The sequence below is a fragment of the Rattus norvegicus genome, chromosome 13 (assembly GCF_036323735.1).
Source record: "Rattus norvegicus strain BN/NHsdMcwi chromosome 13, GRCr8, whole genome shotgun sequence".
In the NCBI taxonomy this organism is placed as follows: domain Eukaryota; kingdom Metazoa; phylum Chordata; class Mammalia; order Rodentia; family Muridae; genus Rattus; species Rattus norvegicus.
Window position 1 is genome coordinate 80,741,491 of NC_086031.1, and position 25,780 is coordinate 80,767,270.

The 25,780-nt window shown below is 38.1% G+C and overlaps 1 protein-coding gene across 13 annotated transcripts in view; it reads right to left on the reverse strand.

The window, feature by feature from the left end:
• Pou2f1 (POU class 2 homeobox 1) overlaps positions 1-25,780 on the reverse strand; it is a 142,678-nt gene that overhangs the window by 87,889 nt on the left and 29,009 nt on the right. For 2 of the 13 annotated variants that reach the window (XM_063271991.1, XM_063271989.1), the window contains exons 2-3: positions 6,153-6,228; positions 586-683 (exon numbers count right to left, since the gene is read on the reverse strand). The gene's annotated coding sequence lies outside the window, so the exon portion shown is untranslated. 13 annotated transcript variants of the gene reach the window in all.

Genomic DNA, 25,780 nt, shown 5'->3' on the forward strand with positions numbered 1-25,780 from the left:
TTAATATCAAATAGCTCTTTTGTAATTAGTTTAACCATACGTTTACATAACCAAACTTCGTTTTCTCATCCACATAATTTGAAGTTTATATTCCTAGTTCATGAATTCTGAATAAGTCCAATTTAGTGGTGCACACGATCAAAAATGTGAGGCCTGAATTTAGATTGCCAGTGCCTGCATAAAAAAGCAAAAGCAAACAAAAATGGTAGCTCCGTTTGTGACTTGGGTGGGTGAAGACAGGTGAATAAGCCAGTCTAACAAATTGGTAAGACATTATTTCAAAAAACTAGTGGAAAGTGATTGAGGAAGAAGAAGACACCAACATCATCCTCTGGCCTCCATAGGCATGAATATGAGCGTACATACACAAACATGCACTTATACACTACAGACACATAAACACATTTTTATTTTAAAGAGGTTTAAATAAAAGTCAAATATGTAATTAGTTAAACTATTTATTTTGTAGCTTAGAATGTTCAGTCAAAATTACTGACATGCATCTCATTAAGTATGCTACTACATGATAGCTATTTTTTATTATCAACTTGACTGGACTTACAGTTACTTAGGAAACACATGTACCTCTGAGCATATCTGTGAAGGTGCTTTCAGACTAGTTTAACTGAGAGAAGATCCACCTTGAATGTGGGTGGCATTATCTCATGGACTGGGATCATGGACTGAATAGGAAGGAAAAAAAGAAGAAAGCAAACTTAGCAGGTAGCAGTTCCCCTCTCGCTGCCCTCTGACTTTGGATACAGTGTGATGTATGACCTCACACACTCTTGCCATAGTTAGAGCTAGTTCACTGCTCATCATCATCACGCGATTCTTGAACTGTGAACTAAAACACAACTTTCTCTGCTACAGTTGCTTCTATCAGGTATTTTGTTACAGCAATAAGAATATGACTACTTTAGCTGCCTATCTGTCTAGAATATATCTGACAGTTATATAGGTATATGTATTTCTTATAAAACTCTATAGCTAGGCAATGCTCCCATTATATAAACCATGAATAAACCAGGAGAAGGCCAAGGCACTAACAGTTATGGAAACTGATGAAACTAAAGAGTTCGGGTTACACTAAGCTGAGCAATTAAGTCTTAATATTTATTATTTTTCATGAGATAAGAGTCTCAAGCTTGAATCATGAAGACTGGATTTAATTATCATTCTCTTTAGAAATGTTTTCTACTGTAGTGTTCTCCTACTCAGGTATAAGATGTCTTAAATGTGGCTGGAAACTCATAAAAATAAGTAGTTTTCTAGCTTTTTTAAGTCCAAAACTTAATTGGGATTTCAGTCATTTGGTGAGAATGGTGTGTGAGAGAGGATTTGGTGTTGGTGTGTGTTGTTTAATGCTGAAAGAGAGAGATCAACTTATGTAAGCCTGTATAACTCCAAGAACTCACTAAAATGTTACTATAGAGTACAAATGAGAAATTTGATTCTTCTTTTTGGAAAATTTATGATTCGTTCTACTTTCAGTTCTTCATGAAAATGGAACATACTTTAAATTTCAAGAAGGTATAAACCAACGATAAAACCTAAACAAAATAATAAAGCACTTTAACAAAAAGGGTAGCAAAACATTGACACAAGTGGACACACAGAACAAACATGAGCTTCAACACATTCACTAAAAGCCTCCAGGAAGAGAAAAACTCATTCACACTGAAGGCCACAAACTGACAAGTTCTTTGTGGCTGTCCACTGGCACAGGAGAGACCTTTCATTCTTTTAGAAATTTTTCAACTTAAATTGGATGCAAATAAGCCAGGTGTGGTCCTTACAACCTTAACACTGCTAGTCCCTGGTGAGTTTCCATAGCAACAGACACAGTGGTAATGGCAAGCCAGGGGTTGTACTGACCTCAGACTGTTTATAAAAGTTTTAATTGTTCAAGCAATTGTGGTATCTTAGTAAAGAATCAATACAAAATTGTTTTTTTAAATCTATCTTTGCTTGAAATTTCAAGTAAAATAAAGTATTAATTTCTACTAATCCAAAAGTGACTTCCAGTCCAACAACAGGGGTTAGTGTGTCTATTAATTCAGAAGAAGCCAATTATCAAATTTAGAAAAAAATGTTTTGACTAAAGAAGTTGAAAAAAGAAAAAAAATTAATTCAATATTTATGGGAAGGGGCTTCCTTAATGTAATAAACAGCATCCAGAAAGACTGTTTTTTAAAGTTTTGAGTTAAATAGTGTGCCTTATTTCCTTAAATTAATGTGCCATGTCTGTTCTTTGGCCTTATTAAAATGTTTGTAGTCAAAGAGAGTAGCTGAGCCAACAGCATCTGGGAACTTAGCAATATAAATTCTAGTAGATCATCAGATCTACTAAATCAGAGACTCTAAAGGTGAAGTTTCCAGAAATATGTTCTGAAATAAATTCTCTAGAAGATTCTGACACACAGTGAAGTGTGAACATCACTGATTTACAGCGTCAAACTTCAGAGACAGATAAGTGAACTGAACGCAGGGATTTAGTCTGCTCATCGGAATCTGAGTGACAGTAATAGAATAAATGTGAAGGACTCGCTAGCCTTCTGGAAGGTCTGCCAGCTAGTATCCTCCTTGTCTAAAGAATATGCAGAGTATCAAGTTGGGCATGCCTATTTCTTATTCCTGCAAAATTATCAATGGATAACCAGAGTCTACATTATTCAAGGAAAGAGTCTTGAACACAGGTTACTTCACTCACTATCATTCATAATTCATTTCCAACCATCTAGGTCTTCACACACAGGACAGAAAACACAATCATTTATCCTTTCATAAAAATAAATTTTCCTATATGAGGATGAGTATAAAGTTTGAGCCTCAACCTTTAACATCCTTCACTACTGAATTCTTTAAAAACATAAAAGTATGCATTTCTTTAGTATCTAACTTACTAAATACTGTCTTGATGCACTGCAATTTTTTTTTTTTACATATTTCTAATGGGCAGCACTTCAAGAACAGCTAGGCTAGCAGCATGAAAGCTATCACAAAAATACTAAAACAGTATGCAGGGAGCTCAAACACATCAGATGTTAAAACTGTTGGACTCAACCAAGCCGTGCTGGCTAGTTTTAGGTCAACTTGACACATGTTTAGAATCATCTGAAAGGAGGGAACCTCGGTTAAGAAAATGCCTCCATAGCATCCGTCTGAAGGTTATTTTCTTAATTAATGATTGATGAAAGAAGGCCTGACCCACTGGGGGTGGTCTCATTCCTGGGTTCTATAAAAATGACTGGGAAAACCACGATGAGTGAGCCACTAAGCAGCACCCCTTCTGCATCAGCTCCTACCCTGTTTGAGTTCCTGCCCTGTCTTCCTTCAGTGATGGACTATGATGTGGAAGAGTAAGCCCCAAGTTGCTTTTGATCATGGTGTTTCATTACACCAAGAGTAACCCTAATTAAGATACCAAGTAATTTTGTGAAGCTCATCCATCATTAAAAAATAAATTGCTAAATACTTTCAGTACTAAATCATAAAATGTATTTTAAAAATTTGGGGGACTAAAGATGTATGTATGCTCAATAATAGGGTACTTGCCTATTATGCACTAGCCTTGCATTCAACTCCAGCACGACAATTAACTACATTAAGTAAATCTAAAGATTGGTCACAATTTATGAGGAAAAACATATTAGAAAGACAAAGACATTCAAAGGAAGTATTTCTCTATTACCAGAATTATCTAGGATCTGTTTTTAAGTAATATGATGAAATTTACTTAGGTCATATCTGCATGCATACTTTTTGTTTGAGGGAGGATGCCACTGAGGATGGAACCGAAGGTCTCATACGGCACTAGGTAAGTGCTTTCCAGAGCTACACATGCTGAGCTTCAGATAGGTGACTTAACATACAAGTCGGACAAGAGAAAGAAAAAAGAAATACACACTTGTCTCCTTTCTTTTGCTTGCCATGTTGTTTTCTAAAACTGGGACAGTTGCACCACGGGTGTACCTTATTCGAGGAATGTTTTTCCTAAGGAATCAATTTAACTCTGGTTTCTACTCTTCATGTACGGTCAGCATTTACTCAACTCGTCTGGGAAAAGAGCTGTGAAAGAATGAATGAATGAATGAATGAATGATAACCCTCTGTTATCAAAGGCAGCAATAAAGAATCAATAAGAAATGAACTCAGAATACTCTTCAGTCTAACAGCCTCGCTACTGAGCCATTTCAGTCTTGACTGTGTGTAGGATGATGTCACAGGTGAGGCAGGTACAGGATAGAAGGAGGCCTGTCATTGGAGGAGAAGGAAGGATAGGCAGGAGAGAAGTTTGAAGGAAGAGGAGGAGACTAGGGGAGAGAGGAGGAGACAGGGCGGAGGAGAGGGAGAGAAGCCATGGCAGGTGATGTTAAGATTCTGCTCTGTGTATTTACAGGTTGTTATCAATGTTCCTAAGGGATGGATGGTACTGGGCTTTATATGTTTAAGTGGGCAATTATTTCTTACCAATTGGATCTAAGATTATTGTGTTGTGTGTTCTTTTATGTGAGGGTTTGAGTGTAGGAAAGTGTGCGGCTGGGATGTGTTTCCGCCCAGATATCTAGCAGATATCTGGGGCACTGTGGTGAGGACGTAGCGGGTAAAAAGACCACAATACATTTTTATTTTTGTATTTTTACAACAACAATTGTGTATCAACAGTCTTCACTTGATATGCTGTCTCCATAGGCTTATATTTCTGTCTTTTGAAAAAGATTTACTAGCCTATAAATTATCAGGTTTCATTATGATATGTTTCCCAACAAACTGTGTTCTTTCTCTTCCCTGCCTCTTCTCTTTCATCTCCTCCTCTTCTGTCCGCTCCACCTCCAGGAGCCTCCTTCCCACTTGCTTTCCTGTCATTTGTCTTTTTTCCAACCCCTTTGCTCAGCATGTCTTCCCACCTTGTTGCCTCTGTGATGGTTTGAACATGCTTGGCCCAGGGAGTGGCATTATTAGGAAGTGTGGCCTTGTTGGAGTAGATGTGTCACTGTGGGTGTGGGCTTTAGTATTAATATCCTTGTCCTGGAAGTCAGTATTTTCCTAGCAGCCTCCAGATGAAGATGTAGAACTCTCAGCTCCTCCTGTACTATGCCTGCCTGGACGCTGCCATGCTCCTGGCCTGATGATAATGGGCCGACCCTCTGAACCTGTAAGCCAGCCCCAATTAAATGTTGTCCTTCTAAGACTTGCCTTGGTCATGGTGTCTGCTCACAGCAGTAAAGCCTACCTGAGGCAGCCTTCTATCTAGTTTCATGGCTTATGCCCGCTCTTACATTCCTTTTTTTTCTATACATACAAACATTTAAAGTTAGGAACTTCATATGAGAGAGAATATATAATTTTTGTCTAAGTCTGGGTTACTTCATTTAATATACTTTTCAGATCTAACCCCTTTTATGCAATTTCATTTTGCTTTACAACTGAGTAGAATTCTATGTATATATACCACATTTTCATATCTACTTGTTGGTAGAATATTTCTATTTTTTTCTTAATAAACATGTGAAAAGTTTATAAATTTCTATTTTTTGATAAAAATATTTTTAGCTAAACTGTTCGTTTTCTTACTATATTTGGTTGTCTTCCAGTGTCTGGCCAAATACTTTTTACCTTATCAATCAAATCCATTTAACAAAATGAGTGAAATCCTACGCAATCAGTTCTGTAACCTTGATACAAAGAAATTCTCAAAAGAACAAAGACTAAAGACAAATCCACTATGATCCAAAAGTTTGGTTTAATAGAGATCTACAAGAAAGATTCCAAATAGAGAAAACTTAGACAAGGAAGAACAATTTTGGTTTAAGCTTAAAGACTTCTTACCATGTAAAAGGAAATACAGTTAAAAGGAAATGGATAATTACTGCAAGATTTTTCCAATGAAAGGCTAGATTGCTTAGAAATAATGCTAACCATCTATTTGGCCTCCGTTTGTGTCATTTTGCGTGAATTCAAAAAGAAAAAAAAGTTGGATAAACTTAAAAATGCTGCCCTTACTGAGTTCCTACCAATAAGCTTTCAGTATCATAAATCTAGTCAAACTGACGTCATTGCCCAACAACTAAGGAAAACTGCCTACTATGTTTGCTTTTAAGCAAAATAAAGATGGTAAAAACAGCTACAACAGATGCTTTCTGAATTACCTTTCGTAGAGAAGGGCAGCCCCAGAACATCTCTCCTATTTAGGCTCTTCTTCCTTCATATTCAAACTCACTCATTCTGCAATTACAACAAAAAATTCACAATGACCCTTAAAGGGATCACTGGTCTCCCTTAGAGAGAAAAGCCCTCTACAGTGCAATCACATTTTACTAACTATGGTGACACCGAGGAAAAGACTCAACGAGACATTAAGAGAACCCGTCTATTATAATTACAGCTTCTCGATTATTTTCATAATCCACAAAAACCATGGCAGAGATTTCTACAGCTTTACTCTCAAAATAGAAACCAGGATTAAAAATTCCACAGAAAGAATATATGCATACTCATGTTTCAACAAGAAACAATGTTTTCATACATTTTCAAAGAATTCATTGTGGAAAAAAAGAGAACTCACTGTGTAGAAAACCTATATAAATAATTAGCGAATCAATATAATATAGTTTATTCTAAAGAAATTATTATGTTTAAATTCTCTAACATGGCTTGGGGATATATATGTATATATCTCGCACCAAGATTCTTTGGTATTGTCTTTTGTCTTACATAAAAATCTTGCTTTAGTTCAACTTAAGTTAACAATTACTGATTTTACAATACAGTGTTACTACTGTGTAAATAAGTAAGAATAAGCCATATCATCTGTATGACATCCTACAGTCAATCAAATATCTGAGACCAAGCGTTTTAATGTGGGGTTGAGTTCTCCATACATTACAGAGCCAAATATAAAATAAAAACCAGGACAGGACCTTACAACCTCTGAGTTAGGGAAGATAAGTATTTAAATTGTGAAAAGCTGTGTGTATGAAAGCTAAGTATTCTCACTAGTAAATTCCAAATGCAAGCGGTAAAAACACTGACAGTTAAGACTGATCATTACAGAGCAAGGTCAGTTAATGGAGTTCCATTAGATTCATTTGAAATTTTCTTATTCTAACTTAAAATTTGCTCAGCAGCCTGCAAATAAATATATTTCTAAAAAAGACATTCATTCATTTCAAATCATTATCAGAGACATTTGTAAGATGAAAATAATCTTGAGAGAGGACTAAGATTACAGCTTCTTTTGAAAAATTCTTATGCTACTGTCTGCGATGGTTGACTATGGAAGCACAAGATTTTGAACAAGCTGATAGCTGCTGTTAAAATAAGTTGTATGGAATTTACAAATAGTCATTCATATTTCCATCTTTTTGTTCACCCTTCTTGTACTTCAGTCTTTCCTTCTGAGTTCAACTTCCTTCTATCTTAAAAATGTTTCCTAGAAGCCCCTTTATTAAAGGATATGGTTATAAACGACTCAGTTTACCTATGTAAATCGTTCGTCTTTATAAAAAGTCTAGCTGTATAAAATTAAGGTTGCCCCTTTATAAGTGTCCTGAGGTTCCCACTGTTCCTAGTGAGTGCCTCTCCATACCTGTGGATGGTTCTCAGAGGGTGTGCACTAGAAATAATTAATTGGGAAGTCTTCTCTAGAACACCAACTGCATTTTAAATCTCATTCTGTTCTCTGTATCTCTTACTTTCTCTTCATATCTAAATCTATAATACTAGTACTTGATTAATTAACCAAGATCTACTATTAGTTTCTTCAAAATTCCTTTATGAAATGCCTTTGAAATATAAATTTCAGGACCACTTTTTCCTGTTTAGAAATTACTCTGCCAAATCTGCCTAGCATTTTTGCAACTTGTTCTGTGCCCATGTTCCAATCCACTTTTAAAGTATTTTTAAGTTGATTTAAATACTAAATTACATACTTAAAACAATCTGAAGTTCATGGGAAAAGAAGCTTCTTTCTATTGCTGATTGTTCTGCTATAATTCCTGATGCAAATTTGATCATATCACAGTTACATTTTTAATAATTCATCTGATGGCTATAGAAAGTCACACTGCAAGAAACTTGCACTTCGTCACTTCTGTACCGTCCTCACCCAGCCTCATGGAGTATCCATATTCCTGTCTTCCTGAGACAGCCCTGCTCCTCCTCCTTGTCCCACCTGGTTCCTGGTATTAAAAACTCTGTAAATGTTCACGTTCTATCTCGTCCTTCACGACCTATCTCCATTGCCATTTCTTACAGGAGCCTAGCCTGAACCTCCTTATTCAACTCAGAAGGTCGCTGAAAACCCATCACAATGAGTGCCCAAAGAAAACCCTCAACAGCAGGTGAGGTCTAAACGCCTGCCAAGGCACTGGAGAATAAAACAACCCTTCTAAGGGGAGTGAGGCTTAGATTGTGATAGCCTCCTCTTATTCTAAGTTTCCGTGACTTTAGAGTTTTATTAAGCTCACCCTAAAGCTGAGAAGTGGTGGCTCATGCCTTTAATCCCAGAAGTAGGGAGGCAGCTAAAGTACACTGTGGTCTGGTTTTTAATATGATAAACATTGGGCTGGAGAGATGGCTCAGCCGTTAAAGGCTAGGCTCACAACCAAATATAATATGATAAATATTTACTGAACATTAGGTGTACCAGACACAATGCTGGACAAGCTTAAATATTACCTTTTTAATACTAACAAAACCCTATAAAGAAGTCATTCATTGTTTTATAGATGAGAAAAGGATATTCTGGCATATTATTATAATAAAGATGTTATACATTAGTGGCAGAATAAAGATACACCATCTTTAACTTAAAGCCACTACTTCTTATACCAACATCATAGCTGCCAGATTATTTAGAATGGCTTAATTGCCACATCTGAATAGAGAAAAACGTGTGAGAATGCACTGAATAAGATAGATAATAACTATCCCTACAACACACACAAAAATCTTTTCTGCAAAATGCAACAATTTATTTATTTGTTCAGTGGATTAAATACTATGCAACAACTTGCACTTATTGTGAAAGGCACCAACCGAAAGTAAAACAAAACAAACACCAGCTAATAATCATACTAAAATGGAAGATCAACCACTGCATATACTAAGAATGTACGGTGAAGAAAGAAAGCCTTACAAAGAAAGAAAACCTTACAAAACTAAAATAGCACAATATTCTCTATTTTTCTTTTCTTTTTTCTTTCTTTTCTAACAAGCTCCTTTAGATAACCCTGTTATTATTGACATGCAATTTTCACAAGGTGTGTTCTACATGAACAGAATTTCCTCCTCTATCCCCGGAAGGTGGAGAGACGCACAGCACCTACAGGAGATGCAGAAGGGTCTATCTAGAAGGAAAGGGGTGGAAGTCAGAGCACTGAGCCATTTCTCCTGTAACCACTACCAATTTTCATCATTTTTAAGTAAAGAACCAATCTACAAAATAAAAGAATTGCTTTAAACACTCCAGAGATCACTTCAGATGATAAACATTCAGCCAACTTTCAATTACTATAGAAACTATCAATATTTATCACAAATTCAAATATTAGCTTAGAGATGCATACAGTTTAAAACAAGTAGAAACTTGAAATCAGTTATTAAGGCAATTATCCTAGCACCCTAAATAAAAAATAGGATAGTTGGAGGGTGGATAGTAATAAATATGTAGAATTTGGTTTGAATTTGCAGTAGCTAAGACTTTACTATCTCCACAGCATGTATGAAGATGGTTAAAAGCATTTACTGTTTATTATAAAAAATAAATACAATTAGCCACTTTTGTGGGTTTTTTTAATGTTTATTAAATCTCCTTCAAAACATAAAGCATGGAGAACCACTTCACAAAAATATAGAACAGGGCTGGAGAGATGACTCAGTGGTTAAGAGCACTTGCTGCTCAATCTTGAGGACCAAAGTTCAGATCCCAGCATCAGCAGAACAAGCCCAGTGTTCTGCAAATGCCTGTTACTCTAGCTCTGAGGAACCTAACCTCCTTTTGGCCTTTGCAAACTCCTTTGTGTACCTGTATAAATGTGAGCACACATTCACATACACAAAAGTACAAAAAGAAAAAAAATAAGTAAATAGATCTCTAATTACAGAACACTAGGGGACCAAAGAGGTGGCTCAATGGTTAAGAGCACGAGCTGCTCTTCCAGAGGACCTGGGTTGAATTCCTAGCACCTCCATGGTAACTCACAACTGTATGAATCTCCAGTTCCTAGGGATCTAACTGACACTCTCTTCTGGCTTTCACTGCCCCCAGGCATACATGTAATACACATACATATGTGCATGTGAAATGCCCATACTCATAAAATTAAAGTTAAAGAATTATTTTTCATGTGCTGATCTTAAATATAGAACACTGAACTAGAAAGATGGTTCAATGGGTAGTGTGCTTGCCAAACAAGCATGAAGCCCTGGTTCAAATCTCAGAACCTCTGCAAAGCTGACATGTGGTTTTGTGGGTCTGTAATTTCAATACTCCTAAAGAAAGATAGAAGGCAGTGCTTTGTGGCAAAGCAGAGACAGCAGTATCCCCAGAAGCTGTGGGCCAGTTGGTCTGCAATACAAAGTAGTAAACAAGGTCAGAGGCTGTCCTCTGACCCCACTGCTGAGCCATAGTACACCCACATATATACTCACATTCATTCAAACACACACACACACACACACACACACACACACACACACAATTTTAAAACATTTTTAAAAATTAATCTTGAAAACATGCATCAATACTTAAAATTTTTTTGTCCTTGCAAACTATAAAAACTAGCAACTATGAATCTCAATATCCCTCTTGAGTCTAACTTTTTAAACACAGCAGAAAGATACAGGGTCCTAAAACAGTCCTAACCCCATTTCCAAATGAGGAAGTCGTTTTTGGATGTCTCTGATTTTGCTACTTCTACAATGCTACTGCCCTTTGTTTTGTTTTGGTTTGGTTTTTTCCTTGTAAGTAATCACCAGTGGTCACAATCATGGACTTCCTTCTCTACTCAGTGCTATCCACAAACATTCTTTCTAACTCCAGTTCTCAACTGCTATCTTTCACTCTAATATTGACTGGCAAACTACCATACTACAGTAGCATAAACATTCCCAGTCACTAGCATGTTCTGAGAAGTAACTGTACACAGCAACTACATCAGGCCTTGTGGACCTATAACCTGTCACTCACCTTTCCTTCCCATTTTTTTTCATATTAAAAATACAAAAACTAAAGCTGGTTCCAACACTTGAGAGTTTGAGGCCATCCTAGTCAACATAGTGAGATTCAGGCCTTGGCCACACTACAAAATCCTGTCACAAGAAAAATAAAAGCCCATCCCTAGCTCAAGGGTTTTATAAAAATTGGCCACAGTGTGAACTTAACTAAAATGTCAATGACTTGTAACGTTGAATACATACATTTTAGTAAAATTTAAGCAGAAAACGATTCAGTTCCTGCCTTTAAACAGTTCTCCACTGTTTCTTACTCCACTGAGGGAGTAAGAAAAACAGACATTTGATTCCACCTGTGTTGTCTGATGAACGAGATATATACAAGATAAAGCTTATGATAGGCACTATTCTAAGTGTCTGACAGACATTAACTAGTTTCTTTTCACAAGAACAATCATGTAAGTTCTTTTATTATTCCATTTACATATGAAAATAAAGAAGAGTTGAGTAAATTGCTCAGCAATACCTAGCAGTGGAACCAAACATATCACAGTTCTCTTAAGTCTCCACTGCAAAGACCATGCCTTAAGTCTTTGGGTTTATCATTCTTCAATAAAGTTAAAGAAAGCTTTCTTTCTTAAATCTATCATTTTATTTTGTTAATCAGTTACCTAGCATGATATACAGACATTTACAAGGCTACAATTAACAACTGAACTTGTCCCCACACATATGTAGCAGATCCACAGCTCAGTCTTCACATGGGTCCCTGACAACTGGAGCCGGGCTGTCCCTAAGGCTGCAACCTGTCTGCACAGCACGTCCCCTAACTGGGCTGATTCGTCTGACTCAGTGGGAGAGGATGTGCCTAGCCCTGCAGAGACTTCACAGGCCAGGGTGGAGGGACAGGCAAGGGAGCCTCCACCCTCTCAGAAGAGAAGAGGAAGGGGGATAGAGGGGGGGACTGTGTGAGGGGTGCACTGGGAGGGGGCAGCATTCGGATGTAAAGTGACTTTTGAAAATGTGTGAAGATTTCCTGTCATAGTAAAAACAATTTTATTGTAATGTCTACTGTAAACAAATGTGTTTTTTTTTTTTTTTACATTTTCTTTTTTATCCCCAGGAGGGAGAGAAAATATGCAGCTGGGAGGTTATAGCAAAGCTGGCTTCACATTTAGCATTTAATTTGCATGGTGAAAGACCCTGCTGAGCAGGTAGAACTTCTGTTTTGGGGACACATTTACATGTACCTCACTGAGCTAAACATGCTTGAGTTAAATCTGTCCTCATGTCTCTGTTTATTGAAGAGTGAATAAGATGGTAATAATATAGATGCATGTTTCTATGTGACCACCATTTCTTAAGCTTAGCATTACTGAAATTTTTGAGCATATTCGGCGGCAGGGGAGGGGCATTCTGCTTTGTACTGTAGACGTAGAGTTTCAAGCTACTAGAAGCTATCAGTGACCTTCTTTTCTCTGACTATAGTCATTAAAAAAAAGAAAAAGAAAAAGAAACAAACAAACCAAAACAAACGCCTCCAAAGCCAGGCACCAGTATTCCTAACTAGAAGCTGAGACAGGAGGACTAAGGATCAACTTAGCCCAGGAGTTAGAGGCCAGTGTAAGTAACGTAAGATTTCATCTAGAAAAGCAAGAACGTCTCTAGAGTGTCAAACACTAGAGGACTGCTACAGACATACCCACTCTGCCTCCCACTGTTTCCTTCTAGCCAGACCTCTCCTCTCTAATTCTGACCTCTAGAGTGCCTTCCCCATCTGTGGAATCACTGCACTACGCAACCTTTGTACAGAAACCGTCTGTGTTAGATGCAAATAGTAAAATGACAACTGCCTAGGAAAGAGAGGTGGGGGTCAGAGCAGGATATCTGTAAGAATCTGGACAGAGGCCTCAGAAGCTTACATGAGCAAGAGTGAGGCTAAGGAAGTAGAATGGGATATATCACCCAAATTACCCAAGCTATAATTCGAAGAGTGATTAAATCTGTCTTTCGTGACACACGCCACTGTTGCTTCAGGACAGACACCTACTGGAGGGTGACCAGTGTGCCTGCTGCGTCCCATGAGGGAGACAATGATCAAGTATGCTAGGACAAAACAGGATATGGATTTGGAAAGGAAAGGGAAGCATGCCTTTTCCTTTGGTATGAATCATTTCATATTCCTTACTGAAATACAGAACACAAGAAAATGCCAGAGACCACCGGCAAACAGTAATGAGACCACAGGCATGAATACATTAGGCTGTAGAAGGAAAGATATGGAATCCAACATCTAAGGAAACGAAAGAGACAAAGTAGGAGAGTTGCCAGGTAGATGAGAGGAAACAGGTGTGAGTTCAGCTTCCACTGAGGGTGGTTTCAAGAAAGAGAGTGGTCCAGGGGGTCAAAGAAGCCAAGTTCTGAGTACATGTTCACTGTACTTCCCAGACTAGTGGTCAATCGCTTCAGCAAGACTACCAACTCCCAACTAGCACCGACGGGGACTAAGTGTCCAAGTACCTGAGCCCACAGGACACTTCTCCTGGAAACCGCAACACGCAGAATAGTTTACACATGCAGGAAAGGTCCATATAGAATAATCCTTAAATTTGTGTGAAGTGGCCAAGTAAATACAGACGGCATGGGAGGAAGAGTGTGCGAGACAGCGAGTCACAAGGAGCATGTGAGACACAAGGACAACAGGAGGATGTCAGACTGCCTAAGAATCACTGTCTGCCCTCATGTTTTCATCAGTGTGTGTGGAAATAAAAGTTGTTTCTCTCTTGATAGTTCACTAATTCCTACTTTCCATTCCCCATTCTAAGTCTTCCAAGAAAACTTTCTGAAGTCTTCCTTTCATTCCATCTCTCCCCAGGGCAGAGCTTGCATGTTTTTAAATCAAACTCTATCCGAGCCTGTGTGTGTGGGTGGGGTGGGAGTGGGGGATTGGAGGGGTAGGGGAGGAAGCATCAACTCTTTGTGAATCCTACTTCCTTGAATTACTATAAGGTTCAAATCTTTTCATGCTCAATCTTTTAATAAATATAGGTTTGACCAATCTTATTGTTCCCTTTCTCTTTTAACCATCATTTAATTCTATACAATGAGACCACTGTGAGGCCATGGCAGCTAGAGAAGGAAGATTTTAGTTCCAAAAACATGTAATGTTTAAAATCACCCCAGCAACTGTTCAAGTAGCTTCAAAAAAGCTCAAAAAGAAAGTTGGCTCACAGCTTGAAATTGCTTCTATCACCACTTCCCTAGGTAGTCTTATAGATTTTAAAAGTTACTGTTTACTTGATTTTTTTCTAATTCTGCATACTATGGTTATAACTGAACAATGGTACAAAATGTTTTAAAGACTTAGCATGTCTTTAAATTTAAAACTATGATTCTAAAATGACAAACATTTAAAACAATGTAAGTTCAATTTCATTTATAGCATAATATACAAAATGCTAAAAAATCAATACTACCTTATAAAATTATAACTACAACCTTGGAGGCCTGGAGTCGCATTTAATTCATAGCAGTGATCCTCCATGTGTGAACTGTATGGATGTGCAGGGGACATTCTGATTAGCAAAGAGAAACAGCAGGGAGTTAGTGACAGGCTGTATGCTAGGAACAAAACTGTTCTTGAAATGCGATGGCAGGAGACAGAACATGCAATAAAAGAACGAGAACTCATTTTCCATCTCTCAATGGCAAATGTTTCAATGCACCTGTATCAAAGCTGTTACCAGTGAATCCACTAGAACAGTATCAGTGAATGCACTGAAGTTTAGTGACCTGGGTGTGTCTGTCAGTGATTTCTTCTGATGACAAATGCCACCCCGAAAAAACAAAAGAGGAAAAACATTCTATTATGTGACCAGAGGCAAAAGCAAGACAAAATCTTTTACTTGCCTAAGAGTCCTGGCTACATCTTTAGAACATCTAATACAGCCAACAGAAATGGTAATTTCCTACACAATACAAAGCAAGAAGCTTTTTGCCTTTTATTTTGCTGCCAAGTATATAATTTGAAGGATTCTTGCTGACTACTGTACCCTCAAATCATGAAACTATTCAGGATTCCTAAAAAGCATCTAAACAAGGTCAATTTTTTTCAACCCCCCCCCCCCACATATACACACAATTAATTACAATCACATTAGGCCAAATTTTAATATTAATGAAAAACTTTTAGGATAAAAAAAGTTAAATGTTAGGTGTTTTTAATATGAATGTCAAGAAGAAAGAGAAGCCAGAACATCAATTTCATCTCATGAAAATTTCAAAATGTCACTATTCCTAGAAAAGGTTTATTTAATGTTCTATTTAACGTCACTAAATCATATCTATAATCCCAAAAGGGCAACCCCATAATTCACAGTGAGTTCAAAATAGCTTGCAAATGTTGTCACAATTTACTTCAGTATTACAAAAAAAAAGGCATATGCTGCTGAAATGTCAACTCGTACTCTATTCTGCATTACAATAAATATTTTTTATTTTAAAGTTACAGTAAAAGACATCCAATCTCCTCCTGGCATTCTTTCCATCTATCTACTCCCTAACAATACCACACAACTGTCGAATTTCTTTCAAAGAATAAAAATAAAACCAATACCCAAACCTCCAGTCATCAGGACTCCATGTCTGCACTAAGGAGGCCTTTAGCTACTTCCACACGCTTGGTAACCTGACTGTCTTTTCTCTATAGTTAACTGTGAGCAAATATCAAGAACCACACACTCCTCTGTAAATACCACAGGCATTTTCAGCAACATTAAAATAACTGTACAATAATCAGATTAATCTCAAATGTATACAACATGAACTTTCAGCAACTTCTGGCCAGGTATGGCTGCACACAGGTATATCCTTAGCAACTAGGAAGTGAAGGTGGGACATCAGGTATTCAGGTCATCCTCAGCTACACTGTGAGTTCTAAGCCAATGTGAGCTACATAAACCCCTCCTCAAAAAAATAAAATAACCAATTTCTGTACAGTTTACTCTATTTACCACTTAAAGCCCTTTTTCCCAGTCCTCAGTTCAATTCCAATGAAAACACAGAATAACAAACCTATCGATAACCCAGTTCATTCCCAATGAAGGCAGAGAATAACAAACCTATCGATAACCCAGTTCATTCCCAATGAAGGCAGAGAATAACAAACCTATCGATAACCCAGTTCATTCCCAATGAAGGCAGAGAATAATAAACCTATCGATAACCCAGTTCATTCCCAATGAAGGCACAGAATAACAAACCTATCGATAACCCAGTTCATTCCCAATGAAGGCACAGAATAACAAAGCTATCAATAACTCAGTTCATTCCCAATGAAGACAGAGTAATATGCGATGGATGAGTCATGTATATGACAGCACAGAGCAAACATGCAGATTACCAACACGTTCCCATTTAAAGACTGCACTCAGCAACTAAATGTGTCCCAGGGCCTGCTCTGCCGCATGGATAAAGAAGAGTAACTAATTCACAGTGCATATAAACCAAAGTTAAACCTTTAAAAGCCAGGGTACTAACTAGCACAGAGCAGAATAATACCATAAGTCTTTGGTTCCTTCCACCTGCCCTGGATCTTGGGTTGCAGCTTATCTAACAGCTAATTTTCCCTTCTTGTGGGGTTTTACTTGGTGTGCCTGTTCTTCACTTCCACTTCTGCCCCTGTCGTTTTTAAAAGGATATAAAGCAACTGTATTAAGAATGCCTAAAGATAGCAAAAACCTAAAGCTCCCCTGGTTGTGTGTGGCATAGGAGGAAGGGGAGGCAAACGTGAGGTAATGAGGATCTACTATATTTACCTTATGTGCAGGGCATGTGGACAACAATAGAAACCATGTAGGGTGCACTTTTGGTCAGAAAAGAACATGGCAGCCTAATGGGAGGCCTTTGTTCTTCAAAAGGGTCTCCTTTCTCTCTTTTGTGCTTCACTTAATTCATGGCATCTGAGCTGCTCTTGAACTTGACAGATGAGAGAAAAAAGGGGAGAGGAGAGAGAGAGTCACACACAAAGAGAAGGAAAGGGAGGACTTAAAAAAGAATTCATTGTGATAATTTAGTTCTACTGCTAGATTTGGTGAATTTGGGGAATTTTGAGGAATTGACCAGTAAAATTCAAAATTAAAATCAAAATGTCCAGATACTGCACGAAGTAGTTAAGTAGACAAGTAAAATGCAAAATGAATTCTACACTAAAAATGTAATACAGATTTTTTCTGCTACAAATATTTCTTTAATAATAGTAAGAAAATGCTGATTTTTCAATAGTTATATAAAAGATAAGCATTCTACTACTAACAGCATTGGGGAGTCAATGATTTCCCAGCTTAGAAAATGCTGAGAGGTAAATAGCACTAAAGGACACCACAAAACCACGAGCACCACCTACAGGAAGAAATGTGCATTCGAAGCTTAAAAAACAATGATTTTCATAATAAAACAACTGAGCAAGAAATAAGAAGTCCTAAGGATCACTGGCTAATTAAAAAATATAAATAACTCTGGTTTATACTACAAAATGCTGACAAAAGTCAACTTAAACAATAAAAAAAGTTGCATGAGGCCAAAGAGGTGGCTTAGCCGAGGACCCAAATTCCATTTCCAGCATGAAGAACTCAAAAACACCTAGAACCAACAAGAGCCACCAAGAAAGAGACCCAATGCCCCTGGCCTCTGCTGACACTTGCACTCGCAGGCATGAAACCACACACATACACTTAATTAAAAATAATTTTTTAAGAAGGAAAAAGATAGCTATAGAGTGATAAGGTAACAATGTCTGGCTTTAAAAAGATTTTTGGTTACGGTTTTTGAAAGACACTCAGCATAAAACAACCAAACAAGTCTAAAACACAAGAAATTGTCCTATCCTGTAAGATTTAGTATTTACTTTCCCAGGTTTTCCTGTCATGTGTGGCTTAGATATGTAGATGTGTATCTTATGCCATACATGTACACACATTTTGTGATTTTCTTCTTCTTACAACTTCATTTCCTCTGCTACCCAATATATTTTACATTTCCTTTTTTAAAAAAATCATTATACACATAGTTCTCATTCCTGGGGTGTTAAAACAACTCTACTGAATTACTTCTACCTCCACTTAAAAACCAGAGCTTTCAGAAGTAGCACTGTCTGTATCTCTCCCTGACAGCTTCAACTGCTTCTGTAAACAAATGGCTAGTGATGAAGTATTTCAGTTCAACAGTTCAAACATTTAACAATTTAATGGATCACACTGTTTCCCAAAGGTGTGCTAAAGTAACTTCTAATACTATCATTTTGTCTTCCTGATACTATACAATCCTTTAAAATTTGACATCTGGTAAATTACATGAGAATGTCTACACCTATTTTCCTTCTAATTAAGATCACAAGCTTACTCCCAATTTTGCTGAGATTTTGTAATAGTAGTACTTTTAAACTACTTTAAAGTCAATTACAGCTTTATAAAAATTTATAGTTGATACTTAGTTAATTAATACTCAATCACACTACACTGCACAGTGTATTCAGAAGCCACAATCAACTCCTATTACCAGTGAGTAGACTTACAACTGCATTATCTTAAAGGCAACTGTAATAACAGGCAAAATTAAAATGCTGCAGCATACCCTTTCCGTCCTATTTTGAAAGAATATCTTTCAGTTAGATTTATGTGCATACATGGAAGTGGGTCAGTTATCGCCTAAAAATTGTTTAAAACACATGAAACAACATTAAGGAGAAAGGCCACGATATTGAAAGAGCACAAAAGGGAAGAGTCTGAGGGGGGAAAATGGTGTAATTTTAATTTTCAAAATCCAAAGGAAAAAACCCACAACCACATCTAATCACTCCTTGAATGGATATAAAGTCATTTTAGGGTTCACGGATGTGGGTGTAGCATCACTAATTCTCACATGCAGCACTACAGAGTTTCTGAACCAGGCAATTCTCCTGGGGTAAGAAAAGTGGACTGACCTGTCCACTGTATGGTATTTACAAAAGAAGGGGTCTCTGATCATGGACTCTCCCTTGGCAGAACAGGAAGAACAAAATTTGTGCCTAGATAAGAACCATATCACAGGGTATTTCAACAAACTATCTCACAAACTCTATTACAAATGTAAACATGTTTTATTTATTCAGTGTGTGTGTGTGTGTGTGTGTGTGTGTGTGTCCTTTGCATGTAGGGAAGTCAGATGACAACTTACAGCAGGTAAGTTTTCTCTTTCCATCAGGTGGAAGGAATTGAACTCAGGTCCTCAGGTTTGTCAGCAAGCACTCTTAACCACAGACCCAGCCTGACAGCCATCAAAGTCCTATTTTTAAAGTACACAAGGAAGGCAGCATGGGAGCTCATGCTATAACCTAACATTCAAGAGGCTGAGAGGTTAGGGGATTACTGCCAAGTCGGAGGCCAGCCTGTAACTACACAGAGGTTTCTGGCACACAGCTTAAGACCATGTCTCCAAAAATGCAAAACAAAGCAGTATACATCAAGGCTGGGAACATGTCTCAGTCAGCCAAAGCACTCCCTGACATGCATAAGCCTGTGAACACAATCTTCCCCATGACAAAAATTAACCAACCAAACAAAAACAACCAAACAAAACAAAAAAACCAAACCTTATAAAAATATCTTCAGCAGCTGAATACTTACTAAATTCTCACTGTAGACTTCACTACACTGAACAAGGTCTCTCATCTAATTACTAATGTGGTAGTTTAAGAAAACACTGAGCGGGGGTTGGGGATTTAGCTCAGTGGTAGAGCGCTTGCCTAGGAAGCGCAAGGCCCTGGGTTCTGTCCCCAGCTCCTCCGGAAAAAAAAAAAAAGTTAAGAAATGTAAAAAAAAAAAAAAGGGGGTGGGGGTGGGGATTTGGCTCAGTGGTAGAGCGCTTGCCTAGCAAGCACAAAGCCCTGGGTTCGGTCCCCAGCTCCGGAAAAAAAACAAAAAAACAAAACAAAACAAAACAAAACAAAAAAAAAAAACACTGAGCTTGGGAGACAACAGACATACAAACAAAATTATTTTATTACTGTCAACTATTCTATTAATTTTACTTCCAAATGCTGACTTAAATCCACTGCTTCTCCACATCTTTCCTAACTCCTGCCTCAACTACCAAAACCTATCCAGAGACTGTCTTTTACATGTTCCCTCAGGTTTTACTCCATGCATTCACTCAGCTATGATCCACTGACTGCCTGAACAGCAGTTTTCTACATACCAAGAATACACTAGTAACAAAACTCTCAACAAAATTATTTATCTAACTAGGTGTGGTTGTACATGACCATAATCTGAGCAATTGGGAAGTGAAGACCAGAGAACCAGAATTAATTCAAGCCTTATCTGTGCTACTTGCGTTCATGCCTCAAATAAGAAAAATAACCCAATGCACCACACATGTGTGTGCACCTCCCTCCTCCCTTCCTTCTGGTGAAACTTTAGCATAAACATGCTAGGTCACAAGGCACTAAGTATTTTGATAGAGGGGAGGGGCCGGAAGGGAGGGAGCTGAGGGGAGGAAGAGAGGAATAGAAGAAAGGAAGGGAGGAAGAGAGGGAAAGCAGGATGGAGGAAGGGAGGGAGAGAGGGAGGAGGAAAGGGTGAGCAAGAATGGTTAAGTGCAATGGCCAGCCATGTAAAGATGTGAAGAGAGTTAGGAAGCGAAGAGTCTGGACTAAAAGAGCAAGGCTGGATAAAAGCAGCCTTGGTTTCCCAGAGTGGAAGCATACTTTCTACTTTCCTCCAAATGGAAGATCTGAAGGAAAACGTGGTAACTTATGTCAATTTGCTGCAACAGTGAAAGCAGAAAACAGTTAACTCATGAGATTTAGACGTATGGAAGGGACAGTGGTAATGAAGAGATGGATCTTGTGTCTTATCAATATGCTTAAATAGGAGTTGGAAGGTATCACTTAAAAAGCCTTCCATTGCCACGTTTTCCCAAGATGAACTTTATATATCCCAGGCTGACCTCAAGCACTCATAAATTCAGGTTCTCCTGACTGTACCAGCAAATCCTGTGTCCAGGTGCTGGGGACTGAATCCAGGACTTCATGATTGTTAGGAAAGTACTCTATCAACCTAGTTATATCATCTTCAATTTATAATGTGATTTAAATGGCTACACTATAATCTTCTAGGTTTATCTTGAGTCATAAGTGATCAAAGTTTGTTCAAGGAACACTGACCTTTCAGGTCATCTAATACTGTTGGAGTGATGCTTTTGTGCACTGCGTAAAGATTATCCTTGTATTGTTCCAATGTTGATTCCTATACTAGCAGAGAGTAGAGTACTGCTCTTTGGGTATTAATATTTTTGTGAAGCAGCACCTGTCTTAGTGTTTTGTAAACATTCTTTTTCATCTTCTGATTTGGTCAATAAAGAGTTGATCAGCCAAGGGCAGAGGAAATAGGAAGGCTAACTTCCAATCCCAACTAGGGGCCGCAGGGAGAGAAAGACCACATGGAAAGACCAGGAGGTCTCAATACATCAGGACACACCAGGGCACAAATGGATCAGAGTAAGCCAGGGCCAGTAAATGGGCATTTATCTGGTATTAATAGTCTTAGAGGGTTAGACTAGCTCAGACCCTGCCAAGCCTAGGCTTATAGATTGTTAATAAACTTAACAGGTCTTTGTGTCAATTATTTGGGAGATAGAACAGGAACAGACAAGGCTTTATGCTTAAGTAACAGATTACATAATACTACAAATTCTTTCCCATATAGGGTTCTTGAAACAAGATAGTGTCAGCCCTGAATGACTTTCATTCTACCTTGTCTTCATGCTCTCATTTTAAATTCACTTCCTTTCAAAAGACCCTTCCCCCATGCCTTTCTAAATCAGCTTCACCTCCTTTCCTCATCAGACTTTCTCAATGTACACAGAGTATTTCCCCGACAGGCCTCGCCCAGTTTGCAATTATGGCAGTAGTTTAATTATTACTGATGATTAAACACTGTTCTGCAGACTAAGTCTACAAAGAGCAGAGACCACTTATGTGTCACTTGCTCCCTGGTCTCCATGATCTGCCACAATACCTGGCACACAGCAGGTTTAAGTCCCTCTCATCTCGGCTCTGCCAAATATAATCCAGTAGCCTAGTTCTCAGCACCTCAATATGCACTGCGCCTTCTCTGTGAAGGTCACGTCATCCGCAAAGAATGTGACGTCAAGAGGAATCTAAAGAACAGTCTGTACGGAGTAGGTGTAGAAGAGGTGAATGAGAAGGGGCCTATATTACTGGGCTATGAAATCTGCAGCTTGGATAGGGGAATTAAAAAAAAAAAGAAAAAAATCATTTGCAGCCACACCAAAAAAAAAAAAAAAAAAAAAAAAAAAGCCCCCAAAGGCTTTTTTAGTAGTATCAGAAATATGTTCTTGTAAAATTAATCTATCTGCAAAAGAACCTGAATACAGAACTTTAAAACAAAAGTCAACAAAGGTGAATTTAATCAGTTTTAAAAATCGGTACAATATTAGGCAGGCAGTAGTGCACGCAGAGGCAGATGTTGAAGTTAGGCTTGCTTTTGCCTCTCAGCCCCACGCTCCCAGAAATAAGACTTAGACTCAAATTCTATTTACAAATACCTTGGCCATCTAGCTAGGCTCTACTCTGATTACACCATGATTAAAGAGAACCCATTTATTTTAACCTACATTTTGCCATGTGGCTGGTCACCATACCATGTGTCCTCCTCCTATCTTTTCAGGCTCCTCTTCCCACCCCCTCCTCTCCTAGAATTCTTTCTCCTCCCGATGTCCCGCCCCTATTTCCTGCCTACCATATAGGCCAAAGGCTTTTTAATTGACAAGTAAGACATCCATAGAATGTGCAAGATAATCTCTCTACATGCAGAGACAGAGGCAGACAGATCTCTTGAGTTCCAGGCCAGTCTAGCCTACAGAGAAACCCTGTCTTGAAAAACCAAAGGTGCAGCATGAGATTATAAGCATGTTCATCTTCCATGTTCATTAAGAAAGCTCTTACTGTTATTAGACAGCTAAGTTAGGTTTACATTTTAGTTTTACAGAAAATAAAAGATACAACACTGAACAATCACTTCCTCATCATTCATTACTAACAATGCTACTGATAATTCCACTCGAAGCAACTGCAGTGGTCCCCACTGTCTACCTTCATCTGATACCTAAGATCCTCCACAAACTGGCCGGAACCTACTCCCTGGTTCTTCACTAGATTCTTTTTTTTTTTTTAAACTTTTTAAAAGGATTTATTTATTTATTATATACAAGTACACTGTAACTGTCTTCAGACACACCAGAAGAGGGCATCAGATCTCATTACAGATGGTTGTGAACCACCATGTGGTTGCTGGGAATTGAACTCAGGACCTCTGGAAGAACAGTCAGTGCTCTTAACCACTGAGCCACCTCTCCAGCTCTCTTTACTAGAGTCTAGTCAGACTTTACTCCAAACATAGCTGGTGTTTTCTGCTTTGTTAGAACTTGCTTCCCTGGCTCTCCCTTGTGGAAGTGCAGTCTCACTCTCCAGATTCGTAATCCACCTGTCAACACCCTATCTTCTGGATTCTTGCTCCAGCTTGTCACTCAGAATAGACAATCCTAGCTCCATCTTCATGTACTACTACCCCCGCTCCCCGCTCCCCTTGAGTGCATATGATCACTCCTAATGCACGACAAAGCAAAATTAAAGCAAAGAGCAATATTTATAATTTATAAACTGCTCCCAGAAACTATTTCCTTTGGGGGCAATAATTGTTTCTGATTTATCTTTTGTGTCTCACAATTAAAGCAAAGTATGTACCTGAATAACTCTTGAATCAAACAGTAAAATATTTTACATACAAAATTTATCTTTCAGGCTAGAGAGATGGTTCAGAAGCTAAGAGCACTGACTGCTCTTCCAGAGGTCCTGAGTTCAATTCCCAGCAACTACATGGTGACTCACAACCATCTATATGATGCAATCTGATGCCCTCTTCTGGCTTGTAAACATACATGCAGGCAGAGCACTGTATATACAATAAATAAATAAATCTAAAAAGAAAAGTGTTTTCCTCATTGGGCCACAGCAAAAGAACAAAGGATTTATTAAGTGTCTATACTACAGCTATTATGTTAAAAGAGAACAGAGATAATTAAAAATATGTTCAAAAATCATCCCAAGGCTGAGGATGTAACTCAATGATTCAGCATTTACTTGGCATAGAAAAGGCTTTGGGCTTTATAACCAGTATCACCAACACACATACACACTCATCAACAAATATAAAATCAAGAAACTAATAAACAAGAAGCAATATAGCACCATAATTTTATAGTCAAGGCTGTAGAGCCCAGCAACCTACGTCCATATTCTAACTAAGAAAATGTCCTCTGGGCATCATTTAACATAAATCTAAAAGGACAATTTAATTTATTCTGTACTATTTTAAAAAGCCAAATGAATAACACATTAAAATATATTAATCTGTCACAAAGTATACAACCAAAAACTCCTACTTACTATTATTATTTCTTAATTAAGGGGATTAATTTAGTTAACAAACACTGCCTAGGAAATAATACAGGAATATATATATTCTTTCCTATGCTTTCCCCCTTCTTGGTACTAACACCAGTTGATGAAAGCAGTGGTTCATATTGTTTCGTTTTTGTCTCAGTGCCTAGAACAAAGACTGGCAGTTACTATAATTCAGAGCACCTCCAGCTGCTTACTGTGGCTGGGAGCCACTGTCCCTATGAACCAAGGAGAAAGTGACAAAGATAGGACTAGCAAACTATCATCTTTAATGAAGCCCTGGCATATGCCTGTTTTTCCTTTTTTCTTTTTCTTTTCTTTTTTTTTTTTTTTTTTCGGAGCTGGGGACGGAACCCAGGGCCTTGCGCTTGCTAGGCAAGCGCTCTACCACTGAGCTAATTCCCCAACTCCTTTATGCCTGTTTTTATACAGCACACAAGCTAAGACTAGTTTGGGTTCTGTTGTTGTTCAGATTTGTTTGTTTATGTATAATATTTTTGCCTGCCTATATGAATGTATATGCAGGAAATGGGGTTGAGGAAAGGGTAGAGAATCCCATGGATCAGGGATGGCTACAGGCCACCTCTATGTGCACAGATCTGAACCCAGATCTCATGCAAAAGCAGGAAGTATTCTTAACTGCTGAGCTATCTCTCCAGCATTTTTTTTGGTTTGTTTTTTAATGTGTATGTATATGTATGCATGCCATGTTCCTGTATAGATGTGGATACGCATGAGTGGATGTTAAAAGACAACCTTGAGTGTTGGCCCTTGTGTTCAACCTTGTTTGAGACCAGGTCTCTAGTCCTTGAGTTCCCTGGGATTCTCCTGTCTCCACTCCCATTTCACTGAAGGAGGACTGGGATGCCAAGTCCCTCCAGTCCTGTGCTGATTCTAGGGCTCCAAACTCAGGTCTTCACCTATCCACAGAACTGCTTACTCTAAGAATAAGTCTGCAGAATATCTGCAAAGTATCTGATCATAAAGTCACTAATATGGGGTCCTAAAAAGATTACCTGTTCAAAAAAAATTTCTAGTCAAGGCTTAGATCACACTCTTGTTATATAAGCATGTACATAATAT